Source organism: Grammomys surdaster, unplaced genomic scaffold, assembly GCF_004785775.1.
Source record: "Grammomys surdaster isolate TR1022 unplaced genomic scaffold, NIH_TR_1.0 126298, whole genome shotgun sequence".
Classification (NCBI taxonomy): domain Eukaryota; kingdom Metazoa; phylum Chordata; class Mammalia; order Rodentia; family Muridae; genus Grammomys; species Grammomys surdaster.
This window is the reverse complement of record NW_021621098.1, coordinates 2,805,450-2,832,238: the sequence shown is the minus strand read 5'-3', so window position 1 is coordinate 2,832,238 and position 26,789 is coordinate 2,805,450. Positions and strand designations below refer to the sequence as shown.

General features: G+C 37.8%; 1 protein-coding gene across 1 annotated transcript in view; it reads right to left on the bottom strand.

Moving 5' to 3' along the window:
* Positions 1-26,789, bottom strand: part of Chst9 (carbohydrate sulfotransferase 9) — a 263,667-nt gene that overhangs the window by 153,912 nt on the left and 82,966 nt on the right. The gene's annotated exons all lie outside the window — the stretch shown is intronic.

Genomic DNA, 26,789 nt, shown 5'->3' with positions numbered 1-26,789 from the left:
GAATGTTTCATTTTAACAGGGAAAAGATGATAAGGATTCATATCATGTGCTGGTGGCAAAAGACCATAAGAAATGTCTGTGAATGTTTCATTTTAACAGGGAAAAGATGATAAGGATTCAGGAATGTAGCATAAGTGGTCCAGTGTGATGATACTGTAACTCCAGCACTTAAAAGGATGAGACAGGACCATTGCAAGTTCAAGACTACAAAACAAAAGTGAATTTGACCTAAACATATTGTAAAATACATGTCTAGAATAAATTACAAGTCTCCTGGGTTCATGTACACAACACTGAACTTTATAATTTATTGAAATATTACAATAATGTTTGACTCAGGTAGAGGAGAAGACTTCTGATTCTGGGCAACAGAATCCGGCAGACAGGAAATGCTGCCACACAGGTATATTGCATTTGCACATCTTGAGTAGTAAGTGTGGACCTGACAAGGGAGATGAGCAGAGGGTCTGCCTTAGGAGCTCCTTTCTCCTCTGATTCTGTGACCTGGAGTAGTCCCTCTCTATGAGACCAGAAATCCTGCCTTCTCTGTTCAGTCATAGGCAGATCAGCTCTTTATTAATCAATCAGAGATAATTAGGGAGCATTCTTTACACAACATTACACGCAGGAGATGGCTAAGTAATACTGACAATGCTAGCATCAGGACTGTAAAGGTATCTCTGGGCACAGAAATCAGGATCTCAATACACAGTGCAAAAGACCAATCCCCTACAAAAAGACAAATATATTTACACACAATTGAAGGTAATAATGTAAGCAATTAGTGAAAGCATTTCTTTTACTGAAGAATATGGGAGATGTACAACTGATGAAGGCATTTAGGGATTGTGTCATTCCTAAAGGAATAAAAACCATACTGAGGGTGTGGAAAGACTGTTGAAATGGTAGAGTGTTTGCTGCACAATGATAAGTATCTGAGTTCAGAACTCAAACATTTAAGAGCTAAGAATTTGTATGTTTGTAATTATAGCATTGGTGAAGCAGAGACAGGGGAGTCAATATGGCTTGCTGGACAATCAGTTAGTGTATTTTGTAAGCTCCTGGTTCAGTGACTGCTTTGCTTCAAATAATAAGGTAGACAACAATTGAGGAAGACATCCAACCTCCAAAGATGTACACATGCACACATGAAGGTAAAGTTAGTTTGTAGAAGTTGAAAGTGATGTCTAACTGAAAGGCAGTCAAAGTGACAAATCAAAGAAAGATTTCTCAGAATACAAGGAAAGCTACTTGAGGAGGCAGTGCAGAGAGTGAGAAGAAAAAGAAGGGGAGCAGTTTTACAGGGAGAATTTTACAGAGATAGTTTGAATAGAGAACAAGCTAGATGTAGGTGAAGATAGAATAAGACAGAGAATGAGAAGGAGCCAGAAGATTAGAACAGATTTCTAGAGTTAGTTTGAGGCCAAGCAGGGCAATTCAGGAGAGGCAGAAAAAGAAAAGTCAAATCAACTCAGCTTGGAGAGGAGTTTAAGCCAAAACAGCTGAGTTGAAAGAATCAGTCAGAGTTCAGAATGAACAAGAAAGAGTGAGCTGATTCAACAGTAAATTTCAGAGGCTGAAAACATTCTAGCCTTAGATGAGATTGTATGGAGGCTAGAAGTTTTCAGGCCTAGAGATTCCTTAGAGAAAGACCTACCTCGTGTAGAGAAAGACCATGTGGAGAGTGTCTGGGAGAAGTCATGATGACCAAGTCACCATGGATGCCCAGTGAGGACACACATAAAACAGAGGAAGTCATGGTGAGACTCAGACTGCAAGTAACATGGGACCTGTGGCTGGAAAGTAAATAACTTAGAGGGTTAGAATGGATGAATATCCATCCATATTGTTTGTAGGTTGTTATTAAACTTTATATGTCTTTGTGTCAATCATTTGGAAGCTAGAACAGGAACAGATAAGGCTATCATGCTTAAATTACTGTTTACACCTTTTTATATTAATTATACTCAACCATTTCACAAATTATTTTAATTTCTTACATATATTGATCCCAATATTTGAAATGTAATTGAAGCTACTTTCAAAATGATTAAGTAAGTCTCATTAAACTTTTGTAAATATCATGACTTTCAAGAAATTATCATCTTCATTACATATCTTCAAATATCACTAATAATTATTTTTAATAATATATTCAGCAAGCTTATGCATTATGTGAATGAATGCTTGCTATCTCTCTATTTCTATCATCTGTCATCTATTTATCTGTTCTGTGCTTGGGATTGAACTTCATATCTTGCACATGCTAGGCAAATGCTTTGCCACTGAGCTACAACCTTAGGTTTTGGTTTTGTAAGATAAAGTCATGTTATATAGCCCTGGCTAACCTTGAACTTAAGACTCTTTTTTCTCAGCCTTCTGAATCCTGAGTCTCCATGTGTTCTACAAACTTTCATGGATGTCTCTAGTTGGCTATTTTCATGGTAAACTGGATTGACACTGTACCACCACAGACAATTTTGAAATATATTCAATTCAGTTTTGTTTAGATTAGACATCTCTTCAAGCAAAATGCCAAGATCAAAACCGACAATGCATTAAACATCCAGCCAGTGCTTTCTAGCTTTGTGGTTATGCTTTACTAATACTTTGTGGCAGAAACAATATGGCACTCTCTGACATTTTCCTTCTCTTTAGAAAAAAATGTTAAGAAAGAAGGAAAGAGAAAAGAAAACAAATGGTGTTCTTTTAGAAGAGTCAAAAGATTCATATAGTCACTTCCTTGAGTTCCTATGGAGGGCTAGCACTGAGGTGTTTCCTTTTCATGTGTTACTGTGAAGAAGGGTGCTGTTCTGAGCACTGGCAGCTGTATTGCACTGTCAGGAGCCATAATGGGACAAGCTGATAACTAGCAGGTGATCATCCTGAAATGGCTTGCCTTAGATTATTATATAATCTGTTACAAGTGAATCCTTATCAGCAAGTCTGTAAGTAACTTATTTTAGGAAAGATTCCTGTTATTAATATGCTTTTCTTCTTATTATTATTAAACATATGTAACAATCACTAAGCAATACCATACCCCTTTGGAGCAGATCTCTGCAGATCCACAAAGATGTACTATCTTGTGGTGATGCTATATAGACAAATAGATGACTTCTTAAGTCTTAATGATGATCCTATGAGAATTCCTAAAATTATTGCTCAATGATTAATAAGCTCTTTTATTAGGTCCCTTTATGATAGTCAAAACTGTGATGAGAACTCTGTCAGTCTCCCAAGTGTCATCAGTTAATTGCTCTTAGATAGTAAACAGACTTTCTCCTACTCAAGTAATGGATGTTTAGCCAGTTTAATTACTCCTAATGGATTTGCATGTAAACATTCTCTGTTGTAAACTTCTATTTCAGTTTATGATTTGATTTTTGGTGTGAACTTGTGATGAACTTTGTAACACGTGATCATGTATTCTGAAAGATGTATAAGTACTGATGACAAAGAGATGAGTGAGAGATACAATGGAGAGATAGAACAGAATTTTTTGACTTTCCCCACTTAGAGTAGTATATAGAATAGAATTTTTCCCTTTTCCCAGATAGAAGTTTTCCTTTTCCCCACTTAGGACCTTTCTGCTTTTCCCCTTAGATAGCTTTCATAGAAAACTTTTTTTCTGCCATTTTGTTTTTTATTCTATTTTTATTATTTTTTTCCTTATCCTACCCCCCTCCTCCTGCTTCTATGATCTCAGAAGATGGGTAGATCTCCCATGCTCATCTATTGGCAGGATTAATACAGTAAAAATAGTCATCTTGCCAAAAGCAATCTTCAGATTCAATGCAATCCCCATTAAAATCCCAACTCAATTCTTTACAGAGTTAGAAAGAGAAATTCTCAAAATCATTCAGAGTAACAAAAAACCCTGGATAGCAAAATCTATTCTCAACAATAAAAGATCTTCTGGGGGAATCACCATCCCTGACCTCAAGCTGTACTACAGAACAATAGTGGTAAAAACTGCATGGTATTGGTACAGAGACAGGCAGGAAGATCAATGGAATAGAATTGAATACCCAGAAATGAACCCAGACACCCATGGTCACTTGATCTTTGACAAAGGAGCTAAAACTGTCCAGTGGAAAAAGGACAGCATTTTCAGCAAATGGTGCTGTTTCAACTGGAGGACAACATGTAGAAGAATTAAAATTGATCCATTTTTTATCTCTTTGTACAAAGCTGAAGTCCAAGTGGATAAAGGACCTTCACATAAAATCAGATACACTGAAACTAATAGAAGAGAAGGTGGGGAAGAACCTTGAATATTTGGGCACGAGAGAAAAGTTCCTGAACAGAAAGAACACCAATGGCTTATGCTCTAAGATCAAGAATTGACAAATGAGACCTCATAAAATTGCAATGCTTCTGTAAAGCAAAGGACGCTGTCAATAGGACAAAATGGCAGCCAACATAGGAAACTTTTAACAACTTAGTAATTTATGCTATAACCACTTCTCTTAAGTGTCTTTTCTTCCTGAGACTAGCAGAGTGAAAGTTAGAGCCCAGCAGTTCCTGCTGAGATAGAACAAAAGCTATTTACTTAATCCTTTGCTGTTTTTAGGATGAGGTACTAAGTGCCAGAAACTGCAGTTTTTGGTAGATGATCACAGAAGGTAGGTCAGCTACAGTAGCATAGCAAGTAAACTATTCTAGCATAAATAAGTAAACTTTTATTATATAGCAACCCTAAATATCTCATAAGACTAAGTCTTATCCCCAAATCTCATAAGACCAAATCTTACTCCCGCCGACATTCTTTCCCCTCCACTGCCTCAAGAAGAACCTACAAGAAGAAAGAAAAAGACTTCCCCACCAAGTCAGGGCTGACCTCTGGCACTGCACATCTTCATGTTCCCAGAGGTCATATCACCCTTTTGTAAAGGAGGATTTAGACAGGAAAGTTTGAAAATGTTAATCTAAGATAGTAGATTGACAGGCCAGTTGCTTCTTCATGCAGTTCATAAAACTCCTCTCTAACCTTTAATCATTTCGTTGAGTACAGTCTAGGTAAGAGGTACTAAAACTCAACATAGATGTCTTTCCTAACAGAAGAGAAAAGAAGGAGTCTGCTGTTGCATATTTTATTATTTTGAGGACCATTTTTGAATAGTTCATTATCTTCTCCCACATGCAAAGAAGGCTCACAGATGGGCCTCCCTCGGCTTCACTGCTGGCTCCTGTCTCCCCCAAACTTAATTGTTAGCTTTTATTCTTCTCCCTCCTTTCAGATGTTTCACAACTCCTGATCTCCCTTCTGTTTTCCTGTTTCACCTGTGTGTCCCCATCTCTTACTTCACATTGAAAAGAAATAATGGTGAATGGGTTTTCCATTCAAAGATCTGTCAATGTGTCTCTAGGCACCTGATACACTGTCCCCTGTCACAGTCAGGGAAAAATTGCTTCTAACTTTGAGGCTCTTCTGGATCACAGAGCCTGTATACTGCCCCCCTCAAATATTTCCTTTATTCATTTCTTATTCCAGACTGTATCCTTTCTATTAGTATTCAAATTTACGAAGCCTCTGCTGTTTAATAGCAAAGCATGCCTCCTCCCCTCTACACTTCTTCATGGGTAGCTCCTCTTGCTCAGGTAGTAAGCTCAGTCTTCAATTCACTGTATTCCTGATGGACCATGCACAGGCCTCTCTGCTTTTCTAGATCATCCATAACCTCTGTCTGGGTAAATCTAAAGGAATAGCTCCCATTGTTATCCTTCCCTGGTCTACTCTACTCTAGTAATTTTATGTATAACACTGGTCAGATGTATTTTTTACTGCTCATCACCTAGACACTCTGTTCAGTTTTGTTCATGATATCAAGTTTTATCTGTGTATCTTCTCAAAATTCTCTTATGTTCTCTTGCTCATTCTATGAATGGTGTGTGCTGATGTGTGCATTTTATGCAAATAATACATATTTTTGTATGTACATAGCATATGTTTAAGGTGTGTGTGTGTGTGCAGCTCTGATATTTTCCTTTATTGTCCCCCCTCTTCTCTCACAAAAACTGAATGAAGCTGGACTCATTGATTAGGCCAGCCAAGAGCTGATAACCTGACGGTCACTATCCTTCCAGGGCAAGAGTCACAGAAGTGTGCCTTTGGGTTTGGCAGTATTTTCATCTATAAATTTATTTTTTAAACGAAAATTGCTTTCATGTAATATATTCTTTCACCTCTCCCCACTCATCGCAGATCCTCCTCACACCCTACCCATTTTTGTGATCTCTCTCTTTTTCTCTCTCAGTCTCTCTCTGTACACAAACACACACACACACACACACACACACACACACACACACACACAATTTAACAGAGGTGCTGGGAATCTAAACTCAGGTCCTCCTGTTTTCATGACAAGCACCTTACTGACTGAGCCATCCTCCCAGCTTTCTTTGCGTATTCTTTAAATGTCATGTCTCCTGTGCTTCTTATCCAAGGTCTCCTAAATATAACTTTAAATTTCCTGTAGAACCTGTCACATAAATTCTCCAATTTTAAAAAGTCATTGACTTTTAAAATCTCCATAAAGAGAGTTAGTTTCAGTTACCTAGTGCATATTTCTTTACCCACTGAAACATCTAAAATTCAACGCTCCCCTACAGTGTCCCGTCTCTTAGAAAATAACAAAAATAATGACAAAGTTTTCTGAAGGCAAAAAGGTCAGAGTTGTGATTGGCTTCAGTGTACCATCGAGGCTTTTCGGGGGAGAAAACTTGGTTTACATGCCTCAAAGACATATTGTAGCATTTTAGTCAGACATGGTTAATTTACCCAAATAGTTTGAAGAGATTAATTCATTGTATTAACACATCTCTGACAGTTGAAGACATATGTTGTCTATTTAAGTATGTTCCTTTACCTCTGGGAGTGTTTAAATCTCTATTCATGGCATTTTGTGAAACATTGTTATCATTTCTTGGAGCAAGGCCATCCCTCTCCTGCTTGGGATTTTATGTGTTATTCTCTTAGAATTATTAACTCCGTACTATGTTTTGCTGAAATATGCTTTCTAAAGCAAGAATCAAGGACTGCTTACTAGTCTTTGTTTCAGTTCATTTATTAAACTAACTTTAATAGATTTTAAAATGAACTCACACATCTATGGTCACTTGATCTTTGACAAATGAGCTAAAACCATCCAGTGGAAAAAGGGCAGCATTTTCAACAAATGGTGCTGGTTTAACTGGAGGTCAGCATGTAGAAGAAATAAAATTGATCCATTCTTATTTCCTTGTACAAAGCTCAAGTCCGAGTGGATAAAGGACCTCCACATAAAACCAGATACACTGAAACTAATAGAAGAGAAGGTGGGGAAGCACCTCGAATACTTGGACATAGGGGAAAAGTTCCTGAACAGAACACCAATGGCTTATGCTCTAAGATCAAGAATTGAGAAATGAGACCTCATAAAATTGCAAAGCTTCTGTAAAGCAAGGGACACTGTCAATAAGATAAAATGGCAATCAACAGATTGGGAAAAGGTTTTTACCAATCCTACACCCGATAGAGGGTTAATATCCAATATATACAAAGAACTCAAGAAATTAGACTCCAGACAACCAAATAATCCTATTAAGAATGAGATAAGGAGCTAAAAAAAGAATTCTCAACTAAGGAAACTTGAATGGCTGAGAAGCACCTAAAGAAATGTTCAACATCCTTAATCATCAGGGACACACAAATCAAAACAACCCTGAGATTCTACCTCACACCAGTCAGAATGACTAAGATCAAAAACTCAGATGATAGTAGATGCTGGAGAGGATGTGCAGAAAGAGGAACACTCCTCCATTGTTGGTGGGTCTAAACCATCAGCCTGGGAGCACATAGAGAGGGACCCATGGCTCCAGCTGTATATGTAGTAGAGGATGGCCTTGTTGGGCATAGGTGAGAGAAGAGGTTCTTTGTCTTGTGAAGGCTGGATGCCCCAGTGTGGGGAAATTTGAGGTCAGGGAGGTGGGAGTAAGTGGGTGGGTAGGTCAACGCCCTCATAGAAGCAGGAGGAGAAGGAATGGAATAGAGAGTTTCTTCCAAGGGGTGATTGGGAAAGGGGTTAACATCTGAAATGTAAATAAAGAAAATATCCAATGAAAAAATAGTTTCATTTGGCTTTTACTTACAAATTCACGTTATTTTCTCATACTTTTCTTAAAACTTATAACTCCTGGCTAATTTCTCCAAACGCTTGAGACATTCATGAGATCTCTTCATGTTAAGGTTTGTTACTATGTCCAGGTTTGGGAAATCCCAGCCCCAGTCTGCTGTGACTTGGTGTTTTTACTCAGGCAGTTCACATGATTTCAAATCACTGGATATAGCTTACTTTCACTGGGCTCTTTCTGCAGACATTCCATCAGCCTCACTGGAGGCTGGGCTACAGGTTGCCTGTTACACTATAGACCTCCATCAGCCTCACTGCATGCTGGGGTGGAGGCTGCCAGTTACACTGTAGACTCCCACTAGCCTCACTGGAGGCTGGAGTGGAGGCTGCCTGTTACACAGGTCTTTCATCACTTTGGGCCAGGTATCAGGTAAAAAATACCAAATTGTACCAGTCTGGCACTCTGCTTTCGTGAAGTTTCTCCGTGTACACATGCTTGTGTAATGTGTATGTGTGAATATGTTTGCACATGTGCATGTGTATATGTGCACTTAAGTATGTACTGCAGAGGCATGGACACTTTACTGACGCAGGAATTGACTTTACTGAGTTTGCAGGCTAGAAGTCAATCCTGTGTGAATTCCTCAATCCGTCCCATCTTATTTTTGTCAGAAGATGTTTCACTGAACCTGAAGCTCATCAGTTTGGATAGACTGGTAGGCTAGAAAACCCCAAGGATCTTTCTGCCTCTAGCTCCCCATCTCTGGGATTACAAATGTAGGTCATTTAAAATGGCAGTCGTTGGGGATCTGAACTTGGTTCTCATATTTTAAAGTAAGTACTTTGCCAATTTGGCCCACACCAAGATTCAAGTTTCTTTTAGGTGACTTTTTTTCCTGATAACCTGTGGTTTGCTGGCTTATGCTTTGTGACTGCCTCTTTGGGGGTGGGGCGTAGAGAGATTTTTCCCAGGCTCTTTAACTCCTTTGCTTCTAATTTCTTACTGCTGCATGGAAAGGGTCTGAGGCCCAAGATTTCTTCATAAACAGTATCAGAAGGTTACCAGTGTCAGCTTTCCTCTTTGAATTGTTTTTGTATATTTATGTGTGGGTGCTTGTGTAATTTTCCATGAACTGTGTACACAGGAACTTGTGGAGAGCAGAAAAGGGCATGGGGTGTCTTGTACTGAAGTTACAGATGGTTATGAGCCACCATGTGGGTTATGGGAACAGAACCAGGTCTTCTGAGGAGCACTCGCTGAGCTGTCTCCCCAGCATGCTCCTTGTGAACTCATAGTGGTGAGTTGGAGTATTTCTCCACGTGATCCTAAATCCCTGCTTGCTTTGCATTTCTGCTCTCCTAGATTCCAAGTTCTTGATATGAGGTACAGTCTACACATGAGTGATGTAGAGGCACAGCATGTGAGTGAGTGAAGAGTGAGTGAGTGAGTGAGCACCCATGGAGTTCATCCTCTCACTTACCAGTGCTTCTTGATCACCTTTCTTCATGTCAGTTTGTACCAGAGTCTGTTGCTGTCCTAGGGATGTATGATGCAGCTGTGATGTCATGTGGGACAGTCCCTTTCCTCTCTTTGTCTGGTGGGATCCATCTGTGACAGAATGGTAAGCTTTTCTAAGGATCTTTTTGTAAGCTCTCAGTGTGAAAAAATGAGAAAATACATAACTTTAATAAAATCAGAGTAATAGGGAAAAATTCCAAAAGCCAATATTTTTCATACATTCCTATTAAATACAAAATCAATACTCTTTCTTTACAAGCATGGATGCCTAATAGATTGTACATATCAAACACTCTCCAGACAGCACAGTAAGTTCTCTACTAGCTATTGACATACACTGGAATATCTGGAGAAATCACAGGCATTATGTGCCACCTGACTTGCATTTCCAAGTTCCTACTATATTAATTCATTGTGATAGTTTTTGAATAAATACATCTTACATTGCTAAAAATGAAGATGAAATGAATGTTGAAAACTAAGTCTTTTAAATGGAAGTGAGTACTGCTGGATGAAAATCATAACTGAATGAATTTTGTTCTATTTTGAATATTAGTAATCCAAACAGTTTACTAATTCCCAATTCCCATGTGAGCCGAGAAACAGATTCAAAATAAAGAGTTGTAGAAGCAACGAATTGAATTTTGGAGTGACCAAAGAGGTTAGAACAGAGCCTTGGATATACTCTAGGACTTTATAAATAGTAATTTAATACACATTTCATAGGCATCTTATATTTGAAGCATCTCTCTCTTCCCATGTTGGGCATCTAGAGAGTTAACTTCAGAAGAGATCAGGATAGTGTCCACTTAAGGATAAATCAATTCATGTCAAGTGTCTTAAATGTTATTTAAAACTCTCTGATATTTATCATCTTTTCTAAGTCTGACAATTAATTCTGATCTAAATAAATTTATTTTTCATTAGTGTCCTCCACACCTAATATGGTCAGGTCTGGAGACTCTGCATGGGAGGCACTGCTCTTGCTGTCTAGTAGGGGGACCCTCTTTTCCCCTTTAGGTATATCTGCTCAATGTGAAACAAATACTGACTTCCTTTTCTAGGTAAAAGTCAGCAAACATCTTTTCATCATCTCCTATATCAATGTAAGACTCTAAAGAATCTGCATTCCAAGACCTCCAGTCTGCGATTCTAGAGTTCACATGACTTCATTCATTCATTCAAGCATTTAATGAGATTTTCATTTTGTTTTCGATTTTAAATGAGATTTATCATGTGCCAGTTACTGTCTTGGAAAGAGGCATGAGCTTGGCTAGCTCACCCTGTGTGAAAGGTGAACTGAGGGATTTACTGATTCCCAAGTGTCCTGCTTGGCTGAATCTCATTAGTGCTCTGAACACATAGGTGTTCCTGCCTTTTCTATATCTTTCCTTAACTATATCTTTTCCTTGTCCCACTAATTCTAGTGGTGGCCATGCCTTTGTTCTCTCTAAACTTATGAATGGTTTTGCACTGTTAGACTCCTAAGAATTCAGGACAAATGCTATTGAGAGTAGCTCTTCTCAGACTGGGTTCTGTTCTGAAATATTTCGTTTCTACTTCTAGTCTTCCATCATTGAACTATATCAGTATTTCATGCTCCCTTCAAGATAAATGTCCAGTTCAGCTCATAAATTATTTCCCAGGCTTCTTCCCTAATTCTAACGTCTCATCCTGAATTATAAAACTGAAAATGTTCTTGATTTAACCTTTGAAATTCCCTGATGATTTGTTTATAATTCTCTTGTGACACTTGAAACATTTTGACTCACTTGGCAAATACTTAATGTCTCTCACACTTTTGAGCATAGCAACATACCGTTGAGTGAGTCATGGTATTTGCAATGCGAGATTTATCCTTGGAAAATACTTCATGCAGAATGTACACTCAATGAATATATTCTCTCATTCTGTAAAATACAGAGCCAGACAGTATATACCATTATGATTCTAATTCTTAATCCACTATTCCATTTGGAGAAAGTATTAAAATATATCAATTTTTTTCTAACTATGATATTTTATTTAGTCTTTGAGAAGTTCCCACTTATATAGATTGTACTTTGATAACATTCACCCTCTACATTCAACTATTCCCAGATCTGACACCCTCGTACTCCTACTTCGAACTTCATGAACTTTAAAAAAAAATTCCAAAGAAGTTCAATCGGTGCTGGAATCATGCACATAAGTGTGGAACATCCACTAGAACATGGTCAACATGCCAGAGACTGCATCCATAATTAATAGCCAGCAACTGATAACTCTTCAGCTAAAGGTAGGTACTTGTGTGATCCTTCCCCACTCAATTGCATTATTTTTATAAACAAAACACTGAGAAATGAATTTCCAAGACAGATGGACAGCAATGTGTGTGTGTTAGGATTGTCAGAAGAGATCTGAATAATGAGCAAACACTAGTGTAACAACTAAAGCCCTGGGGGTTCATATATTCATCACTCTAAGATTATACTAGTTGTAGAACATTTTTACAATTAATTGGTTTAAATAGTCTCTCTATTTGTCCTTGCCACAATATACATACATCAATACATGATACATTTTATGGCTGATTCTCCTTGTACTTATGTGCAGCTCCCCTGTTCCTGCTTAACATTATGTATATGCGTGGATGCAAATGAATGCAGACTCAATAACTATTTCTATAGAAAGATTGTCCTTTGGTTGGCCTACGGCTGGGCTTTGGAGAGATGTTGATTATTTGTAACTATAGCTCTTGAACTAATAGCAAACTTGTGCAGATTTTGTTCAGGAAAAGGAAAAAAAGACTTCTCCATTGTGAATTTCTATGTGCCAAGCTTCTCTCCCTGTGACTGCCACTTCCCATCAGACCCCAGTGAGATGCTGTACAAGCCCTTCCCTTTGCCATCCTTGTGAGTGAGTCCCTCACTTTAGGGTTCTGAAGAGCCAAAGTTGCCAACGAGTTCCTAATCTTCTCATTTAAATAATCTTTTGACATACCCAGATGGGAGACCACACACTTGAAAAATGTCTTGGCAATATTCATAGTGCTGATAAGATGGCTGAAGTTAACAAGTGAACATAAAGTATGTCAGCAATTGAACCAGCAAGGCTGAGGATCCATGTGTGTGACCTGGAGGAATCCATCAACCAATCTCAATTTCCCCTCCCCCCTCTCTCTCTAGCACACAAATACACACTCACAGACAGACCATTCCTGCTTTGTAAAAAAACAAACAAAAACCCCCAAATTCAGCTTCAATTGGTCCAAACAAAAAATAGTGAGATCTGGGAAGTTGGTTCTGTCCACCATAGCAGAGATAGCAGTTTGCAGGTAAAGAAAATGAAGTGCTTCTATGTTGATGTACAACAGCAGCTTCCTTAATTGGCATATATTGTGACTCTCAGGATGGGGATATTTTTCTGATATGTTTTATTAGTTGCAACAATCTCCACTGGCATGCTGATAAGAAAGTCTTTTTTCCATTATGTACCACAGGAGGAAGGATAAAATAACTGGCCTGACAGCTGGCCCTTGTCTAAGAGTATTCATTCCAACCCAGGATTTGTCACAGTATTGGATGAGTGCATTCTGATTCCAGAGTCTAATGTGATCACTTATGCAGCTGTAAGTAAAATACACATGGACATTTCATTGCATCATGATGACATATTGAGTTAAATTAGGTTATACCAGAGATGCTTTTTAAATTCATTCTAAAGCTTTAAGCCTCCTGTTCTAGCCATTAGTTTCCTATCATGAAGGATCCTCCATACATGCATGCAGACATGTACAAAGATACTTTCATCTCTGTGGCGGTTTGAATGTGAATGGCTCCCACAGGCTCACATGCTTCAATACTTGATCTCCACTTGGTGGAACTGTTTGGGGAAGTTTAGCAGCTATGGCCTTGATGGAGGAGGTGTGTTCCTTGAGGTGATCTTTGAGCTTTCAAAGACTTGCCATTCCCAGTCTCTCCATCTCCCTCTCTCCATTTTCCTTTTCCTTGCTCTCCTTCTACCACTTCTTCCCTCTACATCAGTCTCCCTTTTCTCCTCCCCCTTTTCCCTCCCCCTCTCTTCTCCTTCTCTCTTTTCCTCTCCCTTCCCTTTCTTTTTACTTCCCTCTTACCTTCTCCCTCCTTATCCCTCTCTCTTTCCTTTCCTCTTCCCCTTGTCCCCCTTTCTCTCTCCTTCTCTCCATCCTTCGGCCCTCTCTCTTTTTCTGCCTTATGGTTGTATATCAAAATGTGAGCTCCCAGCTGATGCTCCTGTGCCATCCCTGGCTCCTCACTACCATTCTCCCCACCATGAAGATCATGGATTCTTATCTGAAATCATAAGCTACAAATAACTTTTTTCTTTTCTATGTTGCCTTGGTTACAGTATATTATCACTGCAATGGAAAAGCGACCATGACAAGCTCTTTCAGTAAACATGTAAAACACTTCTTCAAAGATTTGTGTGAGGATGACAAAAACTGATTTTAGCGCTCTGATGTTTTCATTTAAAAATTGTTTTCCAGGACTGGGGAAACAGGACTGTAGTCAAGAGTACTCGCTGGTCCCCAAAAGACTTTTCTGTTGTCAACACCTGTGTTCATCAGCTCACAACCACCTGTAATCCCAGTTACAGAGAGGCTGATTCCCTTTTAGTGTCTGTGGACCTATACCTGCATGGTGTGTATGCATGCATGTGTACACACACAAACACACACACACACACATACACACACACACACACACATGCACACACAATCTTAAGAAGTCATTCTTCAAGGGGAACTCTGAAGGATGCTTCTAACCCTCGGATAAGTGTAAGATTCTATGGCAACCAAAAGCCAAACACCAAGGGGTTCAGACACAGTTCCCTAGTTCCTGATCATCCAGAAATCCTGTTTCTTGTGTTTAACACAAGTTCAGAACAGGCACCCTATCCTCAGTCAACCCAAAGGATTACTTGCTTCCCTTTGCTTTACTTTGAAGTCTTACAAATTTAATTCTATCCAGGGCACAAATCCTTGGTAAAACGATTTAATCATATGGATCTTTATTCATAGGCAATGCAGCATTTCTCAGAAAACAGTTCCATATTTGTTCTGTGTAACGGGGTAAGGATATGGAGGCTGCATGCTCAGTGAGGGGAAAGAAGTTGAACGGAAGAGTAACCAATCATTTAACCACACATTTGCTCCTCAGAGAGGTGACCTGTCAAATGGACTTGAGTGGCTTTAATGCACAACATAACTGCAAAAATTGATTAGGGAGTTTCACTCTGCCAGAACAGGAAGCCTGTCTATGTTTTATAGCGTGTTCTTATAAGGTGCATAAAATCCTGAATTTATAGCTTTGTATGGCTCACTTAACCCACCCAGCTAGTTTATTGACTCTGTGTAGAAAGTTTGAAGCAATTTTTGTTACAGTCATTGGTACACTGGTAATTTCTTTCACTTTTCAATATTTAGAATCAGTCAATTTATAGATAATATTGAAGTAATTATAATTTTAATTGGAATGTGAATGAAAATCAGAGAAAATCTAAAGGGGCTAAAATTATGATTTGAAGAGTTCTCAAATCCTCTCGGAGTTCTTGACATGAGCAACTGAATAGTCTCCAATGTTCTTAGATATATTATTATGTAGGTATATAGTTGAATACTCATACATGAATATATACCCACATCCAGTACAATGGTTAATAAAATCTAAAAATAATTATTCTATATAATAAGTGAAAATTTTAGAGATAGAGAGTTTTGGCATGGCTTTTTGTTTTTCTAAAAAGAAGAGAAATACTTCTTTGGGTAAAATGAATACATGATAAATTTTATAAATTTTCTCTATTTTTAATATACAACTCTGAAATGTAACACTGTGAGGTAATTTGTAACTTGCTCACATTAATATGTAAGTAATGCATCTTGTATATACAGACAGAAAAATGTGCAACATGGTCCAAGGAATTCATTATGTTCTCCATTGTGGTTACCATTTAAGAGGAATGATACATAAAATGTGACACCTTGCCATAGAATGCTGCTACACAGAAGTTTAGTTCACTTCTTTTCAACTGATGTTCATTTTGTGTATTCTCTAGGTGTCACCACCTCTCTGCTTAGTTATGCTATGAAATGTGTTACACAGGCACAGGCAGTAGATTCTGTTTTTGTAGTATTTTTGTTTCAAAAAGTCTCTATATACATTGAATGAATGAATGAATACGGACCTTGACAACCTGAAGGGAGAAGATGAAATCTAACAAAATTAGACAGAAAAAAATTGTTTTAAGAGATTCCAAAGAAAACCAGATTATTAAAAAAAATTTATATTCTAAAAATGTGGAATACATAACATGAAACAAGTAAATTCTAATCTATCAAATTGAATCAAGACACTACAGCCAATTTAAATATGTCCATAACCAACAGCATGATAGAAACACTAAGTCTCCACACAAAGGAAAGCCCAGGGCCAGAGGAAGTCCTTGAATTCTACCAAATTTTAAAGAGAAACCTAATAAATGCTTCTCAAAATGTTTTACAAAATAGAAAGGTGAAGAATCCTGCCAAGTTCATTCTTGGAGGTTAGTATTATCATAGTGCCAAGACTGGAGAAGTACACAACAAAGGACCAATGCTGATGAACAAGCTTCAAATGTTCTTAACAGAATACTTGGAAACTGAACTAAAAAACAATAAAAAGCATGTCATACATCATAAGCACATTAGCTTCATCACAGAAATACAAAGTTGTTTCAACAACATATGTGTGTGTGTGTGTGTGTGTGTGTGTGTGTGTATGTATATACATCCACCATGCAAATACACTTAAGGATATATACCATTTGATTGTCTCAGAGATCAAGAAAGGGAACTTGGAGAAGCTCAATAGCACAATATGCCTTCTTGACAATAGCCTTGGAACAGAAGAAATTATCATAACATAATAAACAAGCCTGTGACAAACCTGCAGCCAAAACTATAGCAAATGGAGAAAACCCGAGAGCACAGCCTCTAGGACAAGAAGAAGGCAAGGGTGCTCACTCTTATTATTCTAGTGAAATGTATGTGAGCTAATCTGTAGCAATAAGACAAGAAGACATAAAAAGAAATAAAGAAAAGGATAAAGAACTTTAAAAAGATAAAGATTAACATATAGCTTTTCTATATATTAATAACATACTTTCTAAGAAAGAATTTTTGAGAAAAAAATCCTATTCAGAATATCTTCATGAAAAACAAAATAGGGACAGGAATGAAGATGATCACATTACATGTTCCGAAACTCACAAAATCCCCAAATACCCAGGGATCAACCTAATCAAGGTGGTTAAGAAGTTCTGCAATGTATAGTATAAATTTCTGCAAAGGAAAGTCCTGAAGAACATCAGATAAAGGGCACAGCAGCTCTCCTCAGCTGACTGATCTTAGAAGAGCAGGGGATCACTCTCATCTCACAGTCTGGGTGGCACAAAGCTATGCAACTACTTGGCCATCTTGCTTTTGAGTTCAATACTTTCTGCTCTAAAATGATGTCCTTTCCAAGGACAGAGCCTTTATCTTGAATTCTTATGTCTTCTCGGTATTGAACCCTTTACACTTAATAGATCAATCGACAGATTGCTCTATTAATGAAATTCAGGTACTGTGGTATTTCTCTTCATCTGTGGCAATGACTGTCCAATAAGCTACTAACTTTGGTTATTCTGAATATGTCACTTATCCTGCCTCAACACTGGGGGTGAAAATAAGAGTGAAAATAGTGGTTAATAGCTGAATTACACTGGTCAGAAACAGACTGCTCTCTGAAAGTAAGTGAATGTCTAAGCAAAACTCCTGGGCAAGAATTTTAAAGGATTTTCACAGCTCAGTCCCAGTGCCATTTCACTGTAGGTTTCATCAATGTGCAGAACAAAGACAACCTCAGTCATAATTCGACCCAAAGGACTGACATGGGAATGTAAGAGCACACTTATTGCTAGTTCAAGTTCAAAAGCTATTTGAATGCTAGAAAATTTTGTCTAATTATTTACTTGATGTACCATGTGCCCGGTCTAAATTCTTGTAGGGATCAAAAGGTGTTTTGCATGTCTTTTAAGTTCAATGTTTTTTTTTTCCAGAGTGTGATGGAGAACATCTCTTTGATAGGTATGCTGGATCTTTTAATAATCCTTTTTTAAGTCATAAATTACCAGTCACTTCAACACTGAAGAGGAAGAACCTGGACCTACAGAGCCTTGTAAACCTATCATGAAGACAGAGCTACAAGAAGACCTAATGAGAATGGTCTCAAATAGTTGTACCAACATGAGGTCCTCTTTGCCCAGTCATTTAGTTTGCTTCTGCAGTTATTTCCAATGAACACAGTATACTTCTTATTTATCACATAATCTCATGCTGAAAATGATGAAGAGTCTGTTATGCGCTATCAGAGTTTATTATCAGGCATGATTATTTTTCCATGCATTGTTCAAAGTTCATTTCTTTAGATTTGAGGTGAAAATTTTACTTATGCATTACCAGAGAGATGTCCGTTAATGCAAGATTTGATTGCCTTCGGGCAACCCAGGGGTCACATCTTATAAGATGAATTAAATGTTATTTCTTCTCTTCCTGTCATTGAAATGGGGCTCAGAGGGAAACAGGACAAATTTCTAAGTGTAAAGCAAATTCACCAAACATCAATGTGCCTGTGACCCCTGGGTTGCTTTACACAAGGCTGAACTCAGCCTCAGTTTGTGTATCTCTTTCTCTTTTGCATGGACTAGACATTTGGACTGGGTGAGTCTTCACATTTCATGGCTGCTGGAGCATCTAGTCTAGGTCATCTCTCTCTGTCTGTCCTCTCTGCACTTTCCTTTACATCATCCTTATCTTTCCTGACCTATGTCACAGCCCCTGTGCTGCATATAACAACCTGTCATAGCCTTAAAGTACGTGTATAGCACGTGAAATAATTTTTGTTAGTTTGTTCATTTGTTTTTATTTTAGCATATTTATTTACTTTTAGTGTCATTTCAAGAGACTGAAACCTTGGCGAGGAATCCCTCATAAATTTATTTAGAAATTGTTTCTACCAAATTGTTTTGGCATTTCCTAAAATTTGGCATTTTAGAGAAAAATTTAAGAATAATAACAGCTGCTCACAGAATGATTTTTGTATTTCTGGTACTTCACTATCACTGATTGAAGTTTAGATGTAATAGAACATTTTCTAGGTAGTAAGAAAATTAAGGGTTTAAGTGAGTAAACAATCTACCAAGTCATGTGGTTAATAAGTAGCATAAACAAGATATGAAGCCAGGTAGTAGACTCTGAGATTGCGGTACTTAATCGAAAACTAAGCAGCAACCCACAGTCAATGTTTTAGTAGATTCGACAGTTGCAAATCTGAAATAGATAGCATCTTCTAACTGATTTACTGATGACAATTTCTTTAAAAGCTTATCATTGGGATAGAGAATGTATACTTTACAAAATTACAGATTCTCCAGGCCTAATGAATATTTAGGAAGCTAGCCTACAAGGGCATCTATATAAGGTAGGGAAAGGGATCACCATATGAGGCCTGGGTCATTTTGCTTATAAGAACATAAGGTATCTTAAATGACCTAATTGTGTCAACTTTGTAGGGAATTTTAAATAGAGACAAGGATTCTTATAAAACATGAATCATATTTATTGGAATGACTTTATGAATAGATATATGAAGTAGGAATCAAAGTGTGTTTTATACCATTTTGGAGGCCAATCTATAAAAAGGGCAAGAGCCTCCGTGCCTTTTCCTGTGTCTCTATAATCACACAGCAGCTTTCTCAGAGTGGCCTCTCTTCTCTTTCCCAGAGCCTGTTCTAAAGATTTATCTTTATTGACACCAGACGTGTCGCAGTGTGGCTGTACAGGAAAAGAAGAGAAAGTGCTTGAAACGCTTTGAGGAAGCCTGTTTTGTCTTGCCACCCTCAGTGACATTAGCTGTCACTGTCAGCACTCATCTGGACCCAGCATGTGCAGAAACACTGGCAAAGTCACCTTCCTAATTGAGCTCCTTTGCCCTTTTGCAGTGTTTCAGCCTCTTTGGTTGGTCTCCAGCGGCAGATGGAGCAAGTCATTCAGTCATTTATTTTTCTTCTAATACTTACAGAGTTCTTCCTTCTCATCAGGGAAGTGTAACAGGCACATTGCACTTCAGTTCTCTTAGGTTCTACTTTACAAAGTGACAAACATGCAGAACTATTACTCAAAGACTTATCCTCACATATAACCACCCCCAAGACCTGACTAAATCACCAGGTCTCACCCATGTGGACTTATAGGATTAACCCACGAGTATGTGTAAGCTCATTATCTAACAGTGGATAGCTAGATACCAGTATATCTCACTAAACAATCAGGTATTCTAGCAGTCTATTTTCACAAGGAAGCTTTTCACACACTGATCCTCAGAGAATAGCAGGTGATGGGGTATCTGTATAGGAAATAACAGCCTATTACATCCTGTTGGCCCCAGCCCTAGCCTCAATTCACTACACTGAACAAGCTAATGACCTCTCCAGGCATGGCAGGAAAGCATGTCCGAGACTCTTCATCTTGTCAATTCTCCACACTTGGTCATTCTTCAAAGGACAAATGATCATTTTTAGAAACCTGAAAGCTTTTAAAAACTTTCTTATGTTGTTTAAATACAATGTTGCACTGCAAATGATGACTTCACAATAGTGGGAAGTCTCCATTATTTCAACATAGGCATCAGAAGGAACGTTGGCAGAATATCGTGAATACAGTTTTGGGCTCCATAGTATGGGGACATGTGGAATTTACAGGTTGTTATAGAAGAGACATGTTCATGATTACAAGTTGGAGATGGAGTTCTATCTGGAAAGACCAGGAAATTCTTTTGACATTTTTCTAGATTTATGCTGTTTCTATTCACAGTCTCAGTTTTCTGTTTTGCTAATAAACTGAGCAACAAACACCTGCTTTTTCATTCCTTTTAGCTACAATCCTCTTAAAAATATCTAGATGCTAGGGCACTTTTCTTATGAATGGGCAGAGGCTACCTATTCAAGTTGTTAAAAACTTTGATACTATCTTTGAGATGTGAGGTTTCAGGGGCATTCTACAGAGAGGAGCTACAAGGCAGAACTTCCCACCTGATACCTGGTGGAGTCAATCTACAAAGATGCTTGGGATATGATTTACCAGCTATGACAGGTTGTCCTTAAGGAACTTTTATATTTGTGTAGAGCACAGCTGGTCTGCTCACTATTTGCAATAAAGTGTAATATTATTTGAGTTGAAAAAGTATGAATAATCAGTCTGATTAAGTTTTATAGTATCTAGTCTCACTATTTGCAACACATATCAGTAGCTCATGTAATTCCTATTCTTCTGATTTTTCCTAATTTTTGCTTTGATTAAAATGGCTGAAAGGTGACATGTTTCATGTATACTGAGGCTACATTTTTATGTTAAGTCAGAAATAATATAAAGAAGATCACATAGGGTTATATAAAGTTTAGGTTTAAAATGTATTTAAATTAGTGGTTTTTCCATTGTAACATTATAACATCTTATAAAGCTGATTTTCTCTCTTTTATTTGATGCTTGTCAAGGGAAGCACTTATATATACTTAGTGAGAATGTCATAGTTAGCTAGCTTTACCTGTCAACTTGGCACAGTTTATTGTTATGTGAAAAGGGAGTCTTAATTGAGAGATTGCCCATGTCAGTGTATTTGTGGATAATTGTCTTGATTGTTAATTGGTATGGGGGAGGCCAGACCATTATGGGTGTACTGTTCCCTAGGCAGGTGGTCTTAGGCTACATAAGAAAGCTAGTGAAGCACGAATCTACCAGTGAGCTGACACAGAGTCCCACAACCGTTTCTGCTTCAAATTACTTTTTGAATACACCCTGACCTCTCCAAATGATGTGAACTGAAAGTTGTATAAGTCATTTACTTACTTATTGTCAGAATTTTGCATTAAAGCAATAGAAAGAAAGCTAGACCATGCAAACTCATTTCCTGTAGAAGAAAAGATGAATTAGAAATGTCCTTTATGAGTTAGAGTGAAGACTGAAGGAGCTGAAAGGATTTGTGGCCCCATGAGGAGAGCAACAATACCAACCAACCACAGCTCCCAGGGTCTAAACCACCAGCCTGGGAGCACTTATGGAGGGATCCAGGGCCTTAGCTGAATATATAAGAGTGGAGGGCCCTGCTGGGCACAGGTGGAAGATGAGATCCTTGACCTCATGAAGGCTGGACGCCCCAGGGGGTGGGAGTTTTGAGGGTGGGGAGGTGGGAGTGGGGGGGTAGATAGAGGTTACATCCACAAAGAAGAAGGAGGAGGTGTGAGGGGATTGGGGGTTCCTGGGTGGGTGGGGGATGGGGTAAGGGGACAACATATGAAATGTAAATAAAACATCCAATAAAAAAATTAAAAAAAAAAGAAAAAAAGAAATGTCCTTTATGCTAAAAAACTGAGCCCCCTTTTTTCTCTGTTTCTTTTTAAATATTCATTCATTCATTCATTCATTCATTCATTCATTCATTCACTTTTCATCCCACTCACTGCCCCCTTCCTAGTCACCCTTCCAACAATTCTTCCACAATCTCCCTTCCCTTCTCTTCTGAGTAGGTGGGGGCCCCCTGAGTATCTCCCCACCTGACACATCAAGTGTCCAAGGGAACACTCCTCTTAAAGGATAAGTAATAGTTGTCACACTCCTGTGGAATATGGATCAAAGCATTAAATTAATGAATACCTGATAAAGAAAACAGAAAATTTACTTTAAAAACCACTTTATTCAGCCAGACAGTGGTGGTAGACACCTTGAGAGTCAGAAGCAGGTTCAAGGGCAGCCTGGTCTACAGAGCTTGTTCTAGGACAGCCAAGTCAATACAAAGGAAACCCTGTCTTGAAGAACTAAACCAAATCAAACAAAACAAAACAAAACAAAGCAAATAACAAAACTTACTCTCATTTAGTTTTGATTGATGTCAAGTATATTTCAACCCAGAAGCTCTTTGATTTTGAGGTTCATATAACTATTATCATTAGAAAATTTAGACATCTTAGAATAGCGCCATGGAAATGTCTGTGGCTGAATTTTCAGCTTCAGTTATAAAATGGTCAAGTGAAGTTAGCAATCTCTTGTTTGTAGCTTTTATATTCCTTTTGATATGTAGATGGCATAGGCACTGTTTCTCTTATCATATGTCATATATGGACTTCAGAAACCTTTAGGCAAAGGTGTGGATGGAAGGAATTTCTCAAGTCATATGTTCAAATCATGGATCATAGGCAAAGCTTGGAGCTGTTTTCCACTTGGCCTTCATGCTAGCCTAGTGAACTGTGAATTATTGGTACAAATGTAGGGATGAGGAAAATGAAACTCAGAAAGGTTAAGTACTGATCCAAGTTTCCACATCACTGTCTGTTTACATTTCTGAAGCCCATAAATGACGTATGGTAAGGGAATCAATGCCTATTTTATCTACTGCTAACCTATGTAAATGCACATCAGTAAGAACATAAAATAGTTACAAGAAAAAAGAGATTGCTAACCACACTTAACTTTAACTTAAGTTAAACTGAGGATTTAGTCACAGACATTTCCATAGCACTATTCTAAGACATCTAAATTTTCTAAGGGATTATATTCTTATCCTTGCAATTCCAAACTTCTGACTGTCCGTACAATGTTGCCCTCTTTCTACAAATGACATAGTTGTCCTCTAGTAAAGTCAATATACAGTTTTTACACCCAAACTCCAAAACTCATATATTTTTATATTTCTAGAATTTGCAGGCTCTCCACTACATTAACCTAAAGTGGTTCATTCACCTAACAATATATTCTTTTGATGAGAATTCCTGTTAAAACGAGTTTTACAAAATGCATATCAACTCACAACACTAAGGAGTATACGGTAGTGCATATCTGAACTCCAAGTTACTCCAGTAGCTAAGGCAATGGGATCTAAAGTTCATGACCATTCTGAGCTAAAGGATGAGCTCAGGTCTAGCCCGGACAATTTAATGAGATCCTGTCTCAAAACAGGAAGCAGCAGCAAAGGTATGGGATGTAATGGGATGTAGCTGAATGGGTGAATGTACAAGCTCTAGATCCTGGAGAGAGAGAGAGAGAGAGAGAGAGGGAGAGAGGGAGAGAGAGAGAGAGAGAGAGAGAGAGAGAGAGAGAGAGAGAGAGAGAGAGAGAGAGAGAGGAGAGAGACTTTCCTGGACAGATTAAGCATGTTTTCAGTGATGGATCAGCCTTGGCTAATTAGTAAGATGGGTGCATATAAACTATGTATTGCATATTTACAGTTAGTAAAGAGCTCCTATGAAGGAAAAGCCATGAGTGCTGTGGATATTATCATTCTCAAGCCCAGCACCCAGGCTGATCAATAGTAAAGTCAATAACTTAAGATGACCAGAGTTCAGTCATAATGAAATTCTTAGTATGCCTAACCTTTAGGCAGTAAATGCAAAATAATAACATGATAATGAAATCAATACAATAGCCTCAAATATCTTTACCCCAGTTCCATATATTAAATAATTTTCGATTAAAAAAAAAGAGCAGGAAAAACCTTAGCATTTGACACAGGACCACGTCCTGGGGCATTAGCTAAATTTTTATCCCTCACTGTGTCCCAGTTGTTTGTAGTAATAGAGTTTAGCATCTCCCCTTGGTTCCAATGAGACTGTTACAGCCAAGCACTATCAGCCAAGTCTGTTGTGGCTTCCTGTGTGTAGACTATGCTGTGCTCTTTACTTCTCTCTCTTAAGAATAAGTACTTTGCAGACTTGTCAGAAAAACCTGAGTCCCCAGCCACAGATGAACTCGTTTCATATGCTCTAATCTCATTGATTTATTAATGCAGAAACCCAAATCCCTGTAAAGCCAACACATAATTGATTTTCTTTGCTCTCAAGTAATTAGAAAATAGTAAACTCCAAATTATTATTAAATCCCAAGTACATCATAATGTAAGCTATAAGCCACCCCCTAAGCTTGTACCACAAACAGAATAGGGGAGTGTTGACGCATAATTAACATGTTAAGAGTAGAGAGGAATCTATATAGAAAATTAAAGAAATCATCATAATTAAAAAGTATAATTATTTTTCAGTACCATAGAGTGAACCTAACATTTATACAGAATTGAGGAAGAAGATATGCCTATGGCTTTAAATATTAATGCTTCCTACACATGAGTGACAATTGCCACCGATGACATCTCTACTGTAAGAGCTACTGAGAGCTCTCACTACCAGCACAAGGACTTCAAATTTCTGAGAGCCTGTGGTCTGATGCAAAATGACATTAGGTGTGAATAGTTTTGAATGAGTAACAAAATGTTCTTGGTCATTATGTTAAATCACAGTGGACCTAAATTTCCAGATCCTTTGTGAATACATACTGTATTTAAAAATCAGGATGCACAGTTGGTCCGTTATAATCATCTACTGATTAAGTAAGGAACCACATGTGGCTCCATGGGGATGATCTAAGGGAACATAGTACGTTGAGATGAGTGTACATATCACCTGAATTAATCAAGGCATTTATTCACCATTATATTGAGGACCCGGTTTCTTCATACTTAGTGCCCATGATGATGCTGTGTTTACATAGTGCCATATTTTACTGGAGTAGAACATATACATTCTAAAAGATAACCAAATAATATAATTAGTATGTGAAAACCTGTACCAATTCACTTACTTTGTTTAGTGTTAATCTGAGAAGCTCATATCTTTAATATTGTTAAGGTTTATTTTTAATATTATTATTATTAAGTTTGTTCTTTCATGTACACTATGCATTTTGATTCTTGTCCCTCCTACCTTCTCTCATTTCCTTCTTGTCTCTAGCTGACCCTCCACTTCTTCCTAAATCTCTTTCCTTTATTTATAGTTTTGTTCTTATTTAGTGTTTCATGGAGTTTAACTAGGGCCTCTCTGTGATCTTGAGTTTAGAACTAAGCATCAGTCTTGTTTTGTTGGTATACAACTGAATATCATGTTTCTGTCTCTACTGGAATCTTCCACCAGATCAGCAATGCTGTGGTGGAGCCCTGTGAGTCTGTTCCATCTCCTAAAGTGGAGCCATTAGAAAGACTCGACTGCTATGGACCTTACTCATATGCCCGGCTGCTGTGAGTTTGTGGTTGCCATGCCCTTTCCTGCTTAGAAGATCATATTCTCCTCATTCTCTGCCTCTTATATTTTTTTTCATTTTCTCTTCCCCAGTATTTCCTGAGCCTAAAGGGAGAATGAAATGTTTTGTCTTGAGCTGCTCCCTCCTCAGTCCCTTACTCCCAACATCATGTGCAACCACATTTCTTTACATATTATCTTCATTTTCTACAAGAAATTTTTCTCTGTTTATTGATGAGAGAAGCCTCTGTGTGGTTCAAGAATAGTCTTGAATGTTAAATGAGTTTTTAAATCAATTGAAGAAGAATATAGTACGTTACAGAGCAGATTGTACACAGGCTCTGGAAATTTTATGAGGTTATTTTCAAGACTGAAACTAAAAGAATGGCTATGATTTCCCTTGTTTGATAAATCAGTCTACTCTGGTCCAGTAACAAAAATTATTGGAAACTGACGAGCTTTAATGATGAGACTATGCATCAGACTGTATTTTCACTTCTGCTCCATGCTACAAAGTGAGTTTTCAGTAGAAAAGTTTAGTTAATGTGGATGGTGGAGAGCTGTAATTCATCTTTTGTGCTTCTGCTTATAAAATATACTGTTGTTTCACTGATAATATTTGACAGGTTCTTGAGCAACTTACCATTGCCTCAACATTTGATAGAGAGATGTGGGCGCTTTTATTCACACAAAACTATTGATGTTCCTTTGTACAAGTCTAAGACACACTCAGATGGACCTGAGTTTTTGCCTGATAGAAGTTGCAGCAACAGTACTATCTGTATAATCATCTGATCCTATGGATGAAATTCAAAGATGTATTGAGTAAAGCCCTCAGGACTAACAGTGCACAACAAATAGCTAGGATTTGTACTTTAAAACAGTGTTTGCAAAGCATAATACAACATAATAATGACATATTCATAGAAACTTGAATTTTTAAATATTTAGTTTCTTTCTATATACTTGTATACACATATGTCTGTATGCATGTACAT